At 36.5% G+C, this 15,322-nt stretch overlaps 1 long non-coding RNA gene across 1 annotated transcript; it reads right to left on the bottom strand.

Annotated features, from left to right (window-relative positions):
• Positions 1-12,326: 12,326 nt before the first annotated feature.
• On the bottom strand, positions 12,327-15,036 carry LOC113313889. Its single transcript, XR_003342105.1, has 3 exons — positions 14,052-15,036; positions 13,451-13,802; positions 12,327-13,330 (listed from the first exon to the last, which is right to left on the bottom strand). It is a non-coding gene; the product is annotated as an uncharacterized LOC113313889 (long non-coding RNA).
• Positions 15,037-15,322: the final 286 nt, after the last annotated feature.

Below are 15,322 nucleotides of genomic sequence, written 5' to 3'. Positions count from 1 at the left end.
GGATCACGAAAACGATTAAGTAAATATGTTGGATATTTACTCCCAATAATTATCCGCATTTTAAAACCTTTGGCAGGAGATTTCTTACCGCTAGATTTGCGGGTTGTTATTTTAATGAGATAGTCTTCCCATCGTTAGGTGGAGATAACAAAAAGTATTTTCTAAGGGAAATTGTCGTGGTGTGTTCCCATTGTATCTCATATTGATTCTTGTACTCCACAAATGTTAATGTGAAGTGAAAAAGAATAATCGATTTCATAAAGTGCACTGATATCGACAACGTGACAAGATCACACTTACCATCTACAAATGTTTCTACAAGGTTAGAAATCCTCAGCATGGGGTAACCATATACTAAGGTGTTGCAACTACACTTTGAGGAAATGTAGTTAAGGTCGTGGATCCAAAAAAGAAGATGGAGAGACCACCAGGTTTGATCAAAACTCACCTAGAAAGGAATTAGATGAGTAAGGCATAACCTAATTTGTATCATTAGTGAAATCATCTCATTTGATTGTCTCAGACTTTGTCCGTGAATCAATACTGGAGGACGCTTCGAAGTTTAATGATTCCAGATAACAATGAAATCCTAAAGGATTTATGATTATTTTTATATATAGTTGACTAAGGAATTCAGCACAATGAGATCGAACCATACTTTTTATTGTTTAATGTCAACAAAAAGCATATTTGTCCTACACAATCCAGGTAGAACTTGGTTCTTTGAAAAATATATAGGTATCTGGTGTGGTAGTTCTACACAACCAAGTGTAAATCCTACGGAACATACATGGTTATTTTTCATAGAGCATAATGGTAAGAATGAAGTATCAAGACTCTCCTTGTGACGCGAGGTTTCTCACAAATCCATGGAATTGTCCTCTTGTAATGAACATTTTAGCGTTCCGATACTTAGTTATCTTGGTCATAAGGATTTGAAATGCAGCATATGTATGTAGTTATTACGTATTATGAAAGAATCAAGAGATATCAGATATTTACAAAAGTACTTGATAGCCTTTTGTTTCCAAAATCAAGTGACTCTAAACCACAAAGTGCGTTTACAGTTAGATAGAACACTCACTTATAGATTGAAGCAATTAGGAGGATATGGAATACACGTCAAATGGCTATTTGATTTGTAGGGGATAGACAAGTAAGTATTTACACGAAAGTTCCGGATTTGGAATTGTAGCTATCTATGTTGATGATACAGACATGATGGGTAATCTTGATGTAACAAGAGACCTTAAAAGCTATTTGAAATCTGAATTTGAGATGAAAAATCCGGGGAAAGCTCAACCGAATACTGAGTTTGTGGTATATTATTCCACCAGTTTGCATATGTCTAAATTTGTCAGGCAATTTAAGAAAGACATGCATCCTGATAGCATTCCCATGATTATTCGAGGTTCAAATGTAAGTAAGTGACCGTTTCGTCTAAAGGAAGATGACGAAGATGTATTGGGAGATGAAATTCCCATATCTAAGTACAATAGAAGCATTTTTGTACTTAGTTAGTATCTCGATTAAATTTTACATCCTAGGGAACTCGTTAGCTAGACATAGCTCAATGCCAATTCAACGTCATTGGAATGGTACAATGATTGTAATCATGTACTTAAAAGTAACCATTGACATAAATTTATTTTACCCCTGCAAACACGTAAAAAGGAATGCTAATGAAAGTGCAATCCAAAAGTTGTTGATTATAAAGGAAAACTAAATTCTTCTCCAACGAAAGTAATCAGGGGGGGGGTATTATAGACTATTTTCTAAATCTTTACCGAAATTCAGTTTCGAAAAATACATGACTAAAGAAAATATCTGGAACAACTCTGAATGTAATCAGGCGGAGATGCCGACATCAGGGGGAGGATACAAGGATATGATGTGTACATATTTTACTTCAAAATTGAAGTTGTGTTGTACTCTTTTTCCTTTCGGTCGAGAATACTTTTTCCTACAGGGTTTTGTTACTCGACAAGGTTTTTAATGAGACAACAAAAAACACTGTGAAATAATTTCACAACTAAGTCTATTTTCTTTCCCACGAGGATTTTCTTCTTAGGAGTCGTGAAGCAACTAGTCAACTTCAACGGAGCAAAGTTATCAACTGGAACAGATCACCTTTACTTTCATTTTTCACGTTGTATTCTTTTCCCTTCGTCAAGGTTTTGACCGCTGGGGTTTCCTTGCCAAGGTTTTAATGAGGCAACATATTCGAGTCCAACTATGTTCTAAGTTTGCTTAATATTGGACTTTTTTTCTTTAGTTCAGGTTTGGTCCCTCTGGGTTTTCCTGACAAAGTTTTAGCGAGGCAAATACCTTAGATTTGTCGGTCCTTGAAGATTGTATTGCATGTGATGAACTACATGTAAAGTATGAGATAACATGTGAAGTACTACATGTGAATAGTTGTACCAAGGTTTTGTCCCACTGGGTTTTTCCTTATCAAAGTTTTAATGAGGCAATTGATTTCGGCACAAGTCATCAAGGAGATGACGACACTTGAAGAACTATATTCGAAGCACCATATGTGAAGCACTGCATATGAATTTCTATTGGGCAGCACAAGGGAAAGTGTTGTAGGGCCTATGAACCCATAGATGTGCGGTCCAACTAGATACCTAGGGTTTACCTTCCTCTATATAAAAAGAACATTATACCTATGTAATATCTAATGCCTCTTTTATCAATAAGAAGCTCCTCTATTTTCCTGCCTCTAGGTTTTACCTAATTGTTACTCCAAAACTTTGCAAGTTGTACAAAAGTCTTTTATTTTTTTGTCAACATTGAACATGTAGTAACAATTAAGAGATTCTTCAATGGAATGTGTGAAAAAAATGTCGTCTCCATCCACAATATAGTTTTGGGAAGATATCCGTTATGCATCTTTTATTTTGGTTGGAATGATATTTTTAGGTATATACTACCTCTGTTTCAGAAAAAAGATACTTCTATAATGGATAGCATGCTTGTGAGTTCGATCGAGCAGTGCTCTAACAAAAATATCACTTTCCTGAAACGGAAAATTAGTTGATGCACAAACCAAAATATGTCTGCATAATGTGTTATGCATCTTTTGTCGTGGTTTGGATAATGACTATGCATTCAATTTTCGAAGATTGTGCTTATTTTATTTTATTTTTCAAAAGTGGGTTTTATTGATTATTATAGGGGGATATGAATCTAATCCTCCTCAAGCTGGTTACAGATGAAAGAAGGTGCTGAGTTTTTCCATAAGTCAGACACCTTATCTTTCCTAGTGTGTTTTGATAGGAAATTAGTTACATTGTTACACTCTCTTATTGCATGCCTCACTTTACATATTTTAAAACAACTAAGATAAATTTAACATCTTTGATAATGTGTAGATATTCCCAGCTTATGCTAGTGTCAGCACCATTGATTGCAGCAGCTACATTTGATGAAACTGTCTCCAGAACGACGTACTCTAATTGAAAACTCACTGCCCAACACAGTGCTTCCAATGCTACCATACACTCTATTTCCTCAATACTTAGATATCCATCTCTGTAGATACATTTCGACCATCGATGAGACCCTGCAAAATCTCTGATAATTAGTCCAATGCCACATTCAGTATCTAATAACTTATATGAAGCATCTAAGTTAATAGTTAGAAATGGTGAAGCTGGTGGTGACCAAGTACTATTCCTAGACATAGGTTTAGTGATCCTAAGCATGCTGGATATAAAATTATTAGAAGTGACAGAGTAAAGAAGATTTTGAGACCTTCTAATGCATAAAATTAGGCTTAGAATTATCAAACACTGCATTACATCTCTCCTACCAAACTTCCCAGACTGCACAAGATATTTGTATGATCCAGGATTCCCCTGCTTGATTATTATTGTCAAACCAACTTGATACCCATGATTGCAGACCGTCAGAGTTTTCCATGGAACTTAAACCACCTGGGACAGAAGTTAAAACTGCTCTGGTGAAGGTACGGTACATTAACTGGTGATCAGAAGTTTCTAAAGCCTTCTTGCAAAATTGACAGACTGAAATCTGTCCACCTGTATTTCTTACGAATCTTTCACTTGTGGGAAACGGTATCAGTGAGATATTTCCATAAGAAAAGCTTCACTTTTGCTGCAGTCTTTAGCTTCCACAACTCATTCCAAACTATAGTATTAATCACATTTTAGATGTCGATTGCTATGTTTTATGTCCATTAATTTCCTATCAGCTGATTTGACCATGAATTGTCCATTGGTTATGAGGGTCCAGACGAGGTTATCTTCTGCATTATGAGGGATTCTTATTTGCAAGATCTTAGTAGGAACAACAACGTGGAAAATATCTTGAATGATTTCAGTTCTTCAAGTTTTTGTCTCTATGTCAATCAGGTCTGCCACAAGATTATAATACTGGATGTTATTTGAAGTATCTGCAGCCGGTAAAAGTGTATCTTCAAATCCTGGTACCCATCAGTCACTCCAAATCATGATGTTTTTTCCATTTCCAACATGCCAGAAGCTATATTTCTTGATAAAGTCCACACATTTATACATGCTTTTCCATGCCCAAGTTGTGTTCTTATTTTCAGGAGCATAGAAGAGAAGAGTGTGGAAAATACTTGGAATTTAAAACTTTAGATTATTGCAGGCTTGAACATTTTCACAATAATGCTTGATTGAAACACTTCATGTCTCTAAATCCTAACCATCCATTTTCTTTATCAGTACATAATCTGGTCCAAGCGATAGTGGTTATGCCTTTCCCTTTTTCCTTGTTCTAACATGAAAGTCTTTGTACTCTTTTTAGTTCATCAATGATGTTATCTGGTAATTGAAAGGTACCCATCTGATGTAATGGAATTGCAGTAAGAACATGTTTCACAAGTGTTGTTCTACCTGAGTGATTTACCAGCTTCCCTATCCATCTAGATAACTTTGTTTGCATAGTACCAACAATTCTAGAGAAGGAGATTGTCTTCTTTCTGTTTAAGAATAAAGGAATACCAAGATCCACCTCTTCCATACTCATGCATTGAACTTTTAACCTTCTTGACGGCATTTTGCAGTGTCGAGGATGAAGATTTTTAGAGTAGTGAACAACTGATTTTTGGAAATTTATTTGCTGACCTGAGCTTTCACTAAACTCTTGAATCACATCTAGAAGATTGTTGATATTGTGAATATTTTCTCTGGTGAACAGGAGACAATCATCCGCAAATAGCAGGTGTGTCACTTGAGGAGCATTTCTAGATATATTCACACCCTGTATTTTGTTTGTATCTTCTGCATCAGCCATTTCCCTAGTGAAAACCTCCATGGATATGAAAAGAAGATAGGGTGACAGAGGGTCACCCTATCTGAGGCCTCTTGTAGGTTATCAGAGTGGCATAGCGAAAGCTAGGAATGAGTAGCATATCGATTGAATTGGTTAATTGTATTGCTTGAAATGTAATTCTAAATAATATGTTTGGTTGAAATCGTTGTTAAGATAATAAGCGGATTTATATGCTTCAGTTTATGTTATATAAAGTTTCAACTATGTTTTGTACAAAAGTAAATTAGCAAAAATATGTATGCATAAGTCTCTTTTCGACCCGTAACGCTTCGAGTTCGGATCTCCATATGGGTTTGACCCTGGTCCAGAACTCGGGGTGTTGCATCATGGCCTTGAAGAAATTATATATTTCTTCATCTCCATATGGGTTTGATCCTGGATTTCTCTACTTTAGGGGAACTTGGGGAAGATACTATTGTTTTCTTCAAGCGTCTAAGGAATTGTCTAGTTAGCAATGACGCCAGCAACGGCCTAGGTAGTTTCATTTTTTATAGATTAGACGTTGCAATTCAAAGAGGAGTTGGAGCCCAGCTTGTCGCTAGGTTACCAATCAAAAGTTTTGTATAATTAATTTTTACCATAAATAATTAAAAAAAATATTATAGTTTAACAATAGTTCAGGAATCATTGTAAGAAATATATTATCAGAAATTGTGCCTATTTAGTTGATGCATAAACTAAAATATTGTTGCATAATGTGTTATGCATCCTTTGTGGTGGTTTGCATAATGGTTATGCATTCGATTTTCGAAGAGTGTGCCTTGAGTGAAAGCATCATTTTTTTCAGAAATAGAGGGAGCACATCGTTTTATTAGTTGTAACGGAAAGTTGATGCACAAACCAAAATATGGATGCGTAATTTGTTATGCATCCTTTGTGGTAGTTTGCATAATGGTTATGCATCTATTTTTTCATAAAATTGTGCTAAAAGGATAATGTAACACCCAATTTTTTTAGCATGGCGCATGCTAAAAGATGCGTCATGGCCTGAGAGGAAGCTCCATTCAAAGCTTCCGTTGTGCGGTAAGCAGTAGATTGGCTTAAGGCCAATATCGCGCCAAAATGGTGCATTGTGTTTGAAATTTGGCCAAGGACCAAACCTTGCATCAAATTATGCATTAGGCCAGTTTGGTAGATGACCTTGATATTGCATCGTAATCATTGCGCATTATAAAGGCTATTGGCTTATAGCCAATGTTGCACAATCATTATGCATCAGGCCAGAGAGGGCTGGCCGAACGAATGTTGCGCAATCATTGTATGAATAGTGAAGCAGGCATGTCAATATGGTCCCCTTTCCATACTTGTAGAAATTCCGTTAAGACATATATAGGGAGGGGTACTTGGTTGAAGGTGCATATGCCGACCATGTACCAAGTAAGCTTCATAGATTAGCCAAAAGAGTATAAATGATGCGTAAGCCTCATTTATAGTTGTGTAACGTTGCCAATGGAGCATAGGATGCGACGTAATCACTATGCCATGTCGCGGACCCGATAATGCATAATAATTGTGCATTATGACGGAACGACCTATACGAACCAAGCCGTTACCATTTTTCCTAAGACACGGCCTTGCAAACTATTTGGTTTAAGTTTGTATCCCTCCGTGGATGAACTACGTTCTGTGCTTGATCCCTTTAGAGTAGGGAAGGGTACGTAGGTAGCAACAATTAGTTGCAGCATTGCCGGTCCAGCACGTTGTCCCATCGTATCGTCTAAGCTCGGTAGCTCGATGCAAGAGATGATTGTGGACAAAGTTGATGAGGCTAGTTGCATGTTATTCCTTGGATGCTCATACTACCTATCAAGCTACAAGGAGTTGGCATATGTACCAATTGTGAATTGGGCATATCCAGAAAGGTAAACCACAACGGTATGCAAGCAGTGGAGCTTGCATAAACCTAAGGCTAGTACAACATTAGCCCGTGATGCATGTCAGGTGCATCGGCCGACGGTTACTCAGCTAGATAGGAAATTCAGTGATGAATTCCCTACGTTGAGGCAAGGCCTTATTCCCTTGTCCTTCGGAAAATTGGAATGGTGTGGAAGTTAAGTTAGCTGCATCATGCTCCATGAGCATGCTTGCAAGGGCAACAAACGTGCATTTGCCTAACTTTGAGGCCCAGGTCGTAACTTTATCATGGCGCATCGTAGAGTTTACGACCTGCGTGGCAATGCGCTACAGGCGTAAAATTCCAGTCCATCATACATAATGTGTTATGCATCTTTTGTGGTGATTTGCATAATGGATATGCATTTAGTTTTCGAAAGTTGTGCTAAAAGGATAAACACCTCCGAATTTTTCGTAAAATCTCTAAATTTGAAATTTTTATTTGTATTCATTCCATAAATTTCTTTATAGGCTTTCCAACAAAATAAAATTTGTAAAATTCCAAGGCACATATTTTTAGATATATTACATTCTACTTTGCTTTCCAATTGTACCCCCGAGAAAATAGGATAATAAGGAGTATAATAATTGGACTAAAAGGGAGGGCTATTTTGGTATTCTCAAGTGCAAACTACCAGATCATGTCCAATCTTGATATCAATTGCACATTTGCTTTAGGTTTCATTTTACAAAATGATGGACATAAAAGGGACTCTCTCCCTATGGGCGGTCGGCCCAATAAGTAGAACACCGCTGCCTCGGTTGAAAGGGCCGACCGAAGAAAAACGAAAAACCGCTGATTACAGAACGCGTTACACATCCTCTATTTTTTTGTCGGAATATTATTTTTGAGGCATATACATCGTTCTAGTGGTTGCATAACCAGGATACACGAACCAAAATACAATTGTATAAATTGTATGCATCATAGGTGGTGGCTCCATAATTCGTTATGATACTATTAGGAATATAGTATCTCCAAATTGAAAAGTGAATCATTTTCCTGAAATAGAGTGAAAGTATCTATTTTCTGAAACAGAGTGAAAATATTTTTTTTTTTTCTGAAACAGAAAATTAGTTGATGCATAAACCAAAATATGGCTGCATAATGTGTTATGCAGGTGGTTTGCATAATGGTTGCGCATTCAATTTTTGAAGATTGTGCCTAGAGGGAAAGTATCCTTTTTTCTGAAATGGAGGGAGCACATCGTTTTATTAGTTGTAATGGAAAGTTGATGCATAAACCAAAATATGGATGTGTAATTTGTGGTGGTTTGCATAATGACTATGCATATAATTTTTGAAAATTGTGCTAAAAAGATAAACGCCTCTGAATTTTTCTTAAAAACTCTAAATTTAATATTGTTATTTGCACTTATTGTGTAGGTTTCTTTATACTCTTTCCAACAAGGTAAATTTCAAAGGTACGGATTTTTAGATATATTATATTCTAGTTAGCTTTCCAATTATGCTCCTGAGAAAATAGGATACATAAGGAATTATAATAATTGGACTAAAAGAGAGGGGTCTTTTGGTATCAAGTGCATACTACCAAACCATTTCCAATCTTTTTATCGCACATTTGCGTTAGGTTTAATTTTACCAAAATATGGACATAAAAGGGACTCCCTCCTTTCGGGCGGTCAACCCAATAACTAAAACACCGCTGCCACGGTGAAAATGGTCGACCAAAGAATAACGAAGCACTGCTAACTGCATAACGCGTTATACAACTTTTTTTGATGGAATGTTATTTTTAGGAGAATACATCGTTCTAGTGGTTGCATAACCAAATTAGTGGATGCAAGAACCAAAATACGACTGTGTAAAATGTTATGCATCCTTTGTGGTGGCTTCATAAAAGAGATATTTTAAGGCATATACTACTTCCATTTCTGGAAAAAAAATACTTTCAAAGTTTTATTTTTGTCTAAAATTAGGCCAAATTGAAAGCAAAGATGAAAGTATCCCTTTTTCTGAAATAGAGTGAAAACGTAAAATTAGTTGACGTGTAAGTCAATATATGGCTGCCTAATGTGTTATGCATCTTTTGTGGTGATTTGCATAATTACTATAAATTCAATTTTCGAAGATTATGCCTAATGTGAAAGTATCATTTTTCCTTAAATGGAGGAGCACATCGTTTATTAGTTGCATCAGAAAATTAGTTGATGCATAAATCAAAATGTGGATGCATGATGTGTTATGCATCCTTTGTGGTGGTTTGCATAATGGATATGCATTCATTTTTGAAAATTGTTCCTAAAAGGATAAACACCTCCAAAAAAATTCTAAATTTGATATTTTTGTGTGTACTCATTGCGTCTTTAAAATCTTTCCAACGGGATAACATTTTATAAAATTCCAAAGTAAGAATTTTTAAATATTATATTCTAGTTTGCTTGCAAATTATCCCCTGAAAAAAATAGGATACATAAGGAGTTATAATAAAAGAAAAGGATAATTTGGTATTGTCAAGTTCAAACTACCAAACCATTTCCAATTCTTTTAAAAATTTGCACATTTGCATTAGATTCCACTTTACAAAAAAATTGCCATAAAGAGGAGTCCCTTCCTTCGTACCCTTCGGTTGATCGGCCCAATAATTTCAATAATAACCGAGTCGGGAATCAATTTATGAATTATTAACTAAGCTTCTTCCATAACCAAACTACTTGGCTATTGTCTCCTCTGCAGACACAAGACATTCCTTTCAAGTTTCCAAAAGATCCCTCTTTGTTTACTACTATAAAGAAAGAGTGATTCTAGACGTACCGTCCAAAAAGTGTGTTGTGAGTGAGGCATGTGGGACCTCCTTAAGGAATTAACAGAGTGTCCCATTAAAAGGTGAGTTGGACTGTGTCACAACGGTTTTGCCGTTGTTTATGGGGACGGTCTGTATAGATTTTTTGACCATTTTTCGCAGTGGAAAAGCTCTAAGAGATACGTTTTGTGTTTATAAATATTCCTACGTCGTATATAGAATCCCAAAAGAATTTTAAACGTTTGAGATGAATTATGGAGTGGTGTATATGGGATCTCATATTATTACGAGATTTCTTTGATTTCCACATCCTGATATTCATTCTGACAATGGAAAGGAGAATTTCTTTTGGATTGCAAGGAAGTAGTAGCGACTCCCCTTCAGGCATGCTTCAATCGCAGCAACTTTTTTCATCATAGAGGATTTGCCACTGGATTTTCATTGTGTTTAGCAAACGAAGGAATACACCTTGAAACCCTAATCGTCTGCATGACTTGTAACAACCGCAGAAAACTCTCCACAACACACTCAGCAGCAACATCATTATTAGATCCCATATATGAGAGCTTACTTCAGCTTACCTAGTAAAAGAAGCTTAATCGATGTGTTTTTGGTTCCGCAGATTGTTCTCCAGTTCTGTTTGTTTTAGCCTATACTTTCAGTCGTATCTTTTGTAATCTAGTTTGAATCTATATTTCAGTTTTTGTCTTAATTTTAGCTTTGTAATATCATTACTAGTTTTAGCACCTCTTCCTCTAAAGGCATAGATTAGAAATCGTTGGTTTAAAGAGTCCTCGGTAACCTTTGTAATAGAATTTTTAGTATTTTTCCAGAGATTGGATTTTACTTGAGGACTCGATCAAAGTTAAAATCTCGACTTGAAGTTATGATCAAGCCGAAAAGCAAAGGAGCAAACATATATCAACTGAGCATCTCTTCACAACATCAAGATACAAAGACATAACTAGCAACCTCAATCAACTACATCGGACACCTCTATCTCCATCCGAGTTCCTATGGACATTGATGTGTCCATCAAAAATACAGTTTTTTTTTTTTGTGAAAAGCATTGGCCGAAGGCCTTTCGAGCTTCGAAACCCACCTCCACCCCCGATGTAACTCTGAACCGAAGATTGCTATTCTGCTCCAATGTCATGTTATCGTGGATTCATGGCTTACCAGTCTAATTGTATTTGATGAATCTTGGAGTATTATATACCCTCATGTAATAGCCATTTAATAGTTTAATTCATGCTTCAAAAAACAAAAAATCTAATGAGGAAAAAAAACGAGAATATTTGTTTTAGACTTTGAGACCCATAAACTCTGAATTTTACCACATAAGGGTATATACATACCTTAAAAATTGTTTAAATATGGAAAAATCTCACTTCGAAGACTATATAATAGTACTTTATTTCTTTATTCTCATGATTACTAATTTATTTGGTTCCACCTATTTGCATCCATACTTTTCCTGTTTGCCACCCTCATTAGAATTTGTAAAGTAATTTTGGTTTTGAATTCTAATTTTTCTATTTACCACCTATAAAAGTCAAATTAAATTTGATTATAACTATCACCACTAATTTTTCTTCTTCTCCCTTAATTTATGTTGTCATTGAAAACCATTAAGAAATATATTAAACCTAGGTAGAACTTGAAATTATGATTGGTTAAGACACCTTTATGTATAGATTTATTACTCCCCTGTCCCTATTATATAGGCGGATTTTACAAAATCTCTTAGATTAAGAAATTATCTTGATTTCCTAGATATCCATCTAATTTTCTGTTTTAATCTTTGTCTCACTCTCAACATAATTATCAATGTACACTAAATAAGGACATATATAAGAAAATCTCATCTTGGAATTGGTATTCCACCTATGTAATGGGACCACAAAAATTGAAAACTCCGCCTATATATTCGGGACAGCGGGAGTATTTCTTTATCTCTTACCATTTAAATCATAGAAAAATCACAATTTAATCAAGCCGCGCGAATAATCCATAAACCATCATTATGGAAGATTCGATTGAAAATTTAGGGCAGAAAATCCAAACCTTGAAATCGAATATCTAAGAAGATTTTGTTTATTTAACTGGAAAGATATTCATCGAAGAAGGTATGGAGGTAAGTAAGTGATCAATATTGATAGTTTAATTCGTGTTCTTCTTTTTTCCGTTGAACTGGTCACCGGTTCTGTACGATCACACAATATTCCAGCCGTCTACGGACGACGTCGGAAAAAATACAGTCCCTCGTCACACCACTATGTGGAAGATTTGATATTAATCGTGTATCATCTGGGGCAAGACTATGGATTATATGACACACCACTGTGGAAGATTTGATTTAGATTTAATAATATTAATCATGTATCATCTGAGTTAATACTATGGATTCTATGACACTCAGTCATTGCAGTGGAAGTACGTAGCCAGCAAGAGGTTCTTCACTTCTACCTTCATTTAAGTATTCAGTGGGCTGATGGTGCAGATGATTTTCTTTGTCTTCTAAAATCACACAAGATTCCATAAGCCACTTTTTGTTGATGCAAGTCTTTAATTTGAAGTATAGGCAAGGAACCTCAGTTCCTGATCACTGCACCTGATTGATCTCCTTCTGTCTGGATTCGTAGCTGTAATCAAGATTTGATGGTGGAAGATATAATGAGTGAACATCAATTTAGTCACCTGGTACGAGAAACTCCGGAAACTTCTTAACAGATATCATGAAGCCGATGAGAGTAAGAGTGAACATGTACATCTGGAGGCATGAGGCATCTCACGCGGAGTGCAGCAGTAACTCTTAAAGAAGAACAAGTACATTGCTCAAGTCACAGTCAGATGATCATGGTGTAGGAAGAAGAAGTAAACAACAGACCAAAAGCAGATACCTGAACAAATAAATTGTCTCATAGAGACCTCCCCAAGGGATTGTCAAAGCTGCCATGGTATTTGATACGCAAGAGATGAGCATGTTCACAAATAACTCCTTTCCACACTACTCCATATTGATGATGAATCCAAGATGCTCTGATGATCCGAAGCGGATGGAGGAAAATAGACTTTGGAAGGTCCTAGCTCGTCAAGGTGATTACGGTCTTGCTGTAAAGATGTTGACTTACATCTGGTTGTTTCATTTATAGCTTGTGCAATATGATTACCTCGCCTTAGCTGCATTACCTCCACAATCAATTGGAAACCATATGGCTTCTTTGGGAGTCATTAGATAAAGCATCTATTTTCCCAACAACTCGGCATTTTTAGCACGTGGATTGCCACCAATTCCCTGGCAATTGCTTGATGCAGAAGCATCCGTCTCCATAGAATCTCGAAATTCTGCATAATGTTTCACTTCAGATGGACGATATGCTAATTATGCAACGGACCAGAGACGTAATTCCCTGGAGTAGGTAAGAATGAAGAAGAAGAGAGATATGCCATTAAGCTGGAGGTTACCTCTGTGCACTGACAAATGGGGAACTTGGGCAAAAACCAAACTTCTTTTGCAGGGAGCGGCTGGGGAGGTTATCTGGGATGTGATTATCCTGTCAGATTGTGAATCAATATTCAACGGAGAGCCCCGAGGTTTGGATGTGGTGGGGACAACCGAAATCCAGGTATAGCAGCTCTTGACCTATCAATACTGAAAGGTTTGTCGGGCAAGGCAATAGTTATGGGAAACTTCAATGGAAGTTCTGGAAGAGAGGCACTTTCATCAGCAAGAAAAGAAGTCTCCAGTGCGAAGTGATAAACTGGAGGACGTGTTAAACTTTTTTCAGCTCATCGCCATTGGTCCCTTTAGCAAGATCTGAAAATAGAATTTCCACTCAAATCATACACAAGAAATAAATAAAAAAAAGCATGCAATGATCAAAAGAAAATTTCCGGGTCCACATTGCGTGTATTTCAACAAAAATCCTGATCAAAGGTGTATATACCCAATCAAAGATTACAATATGCACTTTAGATGTGTTATGCTCAAAGTTATGGATTGCATTGAAGTCTACAAGACTATAAATTAAGGAAAGATTGAATTTTAATGAGTTACAAAACTTACAGGACAAGTGTATAACCAATGGCTTCAAAGAACATAAGTGTCTTCTTCACCAATTTCATTCCACCCATGTGCTTGAAAGATTGAACAGAAAAAGCCTCCCTGCTTGAGCCACTTACACTCATCATCATTCACAATCCAGCATTGGCCAAGTAACAGCCAAGGAGTGCCCGGACTTGGAAGCTAACAGGATTTAGAAACTTCATTGAAACCCAAAAAAAGGGGAAATACTTCCAAATTCCTTCGGCTTCTAAAATCACATAACTGGATGGTATATAAATACTAATTAAACTCACGTAAAAACGTATTAACACGTAAAACCAATTATCACCTGAGAATTCCGATTCAGAAATCAGAAAACTTTCCCCAAACCCTAGCTTCTAAATATTATCACCATCATTCCAATTACTCGGAAATTGGGAAAGATCGAGAATGTAATTCAGAAAAGACAACAGATCTTCCCCAAACCCTAAATTCCCAATTGATCAGAGAAAAGATTGCGACATGGGATTCCTTCAACAGGTGAGGATGAAATTAGGGTTTCGTAAAAGTACCGGATCTTCATCATGTCTACCAGGGTTTTCTTCATCGGTTTCATCTTCTTCAAAATCCGAATCAAGAAGATACTATTCATCATCAATTTCATCTTCTTCAAATCCTGCATCGACAAGGTACTGTTTTTCATCAATTCCATCTCTAGTTTCCATTCTAGAGGACCAAGAACACGTGTTTCGTCAATTCTATCATCATCGCTACAAAGAAGATGGTTTTCTTCATCAGTTTCATCTTTTTCAAATTCTTCATCAATTCCATCTCCTAGTTTCCCTTCTAGAGGACCAAGAAAATGTCTTTCACCCATTCTATCTTCATCGCCGCTACATAGAAGATGGTTTTCTTCTTCTTCACCTGGTGTGCGTGTTTTCGAGAGATTCGAATACCCCAAAGTGGTTGAAGTCAATGACCTCGTTAGCCATCTGTATCTCACCGAATGGAGCAAGCCCAGGTTGGTGCTTACTGGGTCTACACCGTAGTTAACAATTCGTGGAATGATTCGAATTATGGCGAACTGATACGAGACCGAACTACAAGCGCACAATTTGAACTCCCAACGTATGTGTATATTTTGGAAAGCTCCAAACAATACGCGAATAATTCGAATTCATGTATAATTAGGTACTCAGATGCTGCTGACTCAATGCCCTCGAATAATTCGGATTCACTCGCTGACTCCCTGGTTTTATTCCGTTAATGTCCCTCGAATGAATTTGTAGTTC

This window comes from Papaver somniferum, chromosome 9, assembly GCF_003573695.1.
Source record: "Papaver somniferum cultivar HN1 chromosome 9, ASM357369v1, whole genome shotgun sequence".
Classification (NCBI taxonomy): domain Eukaryota; kingdom Viridiplantae; phylum Streptophyta; class Magnoliopsida; order Ranunculales; family Papaveraceae; genus Papaver; species Papaver somniferum.
Note: the sequence above shows the minus strand (reverse complement) of the source record. Positions and strands in the feature narration are given on the sequence as shown.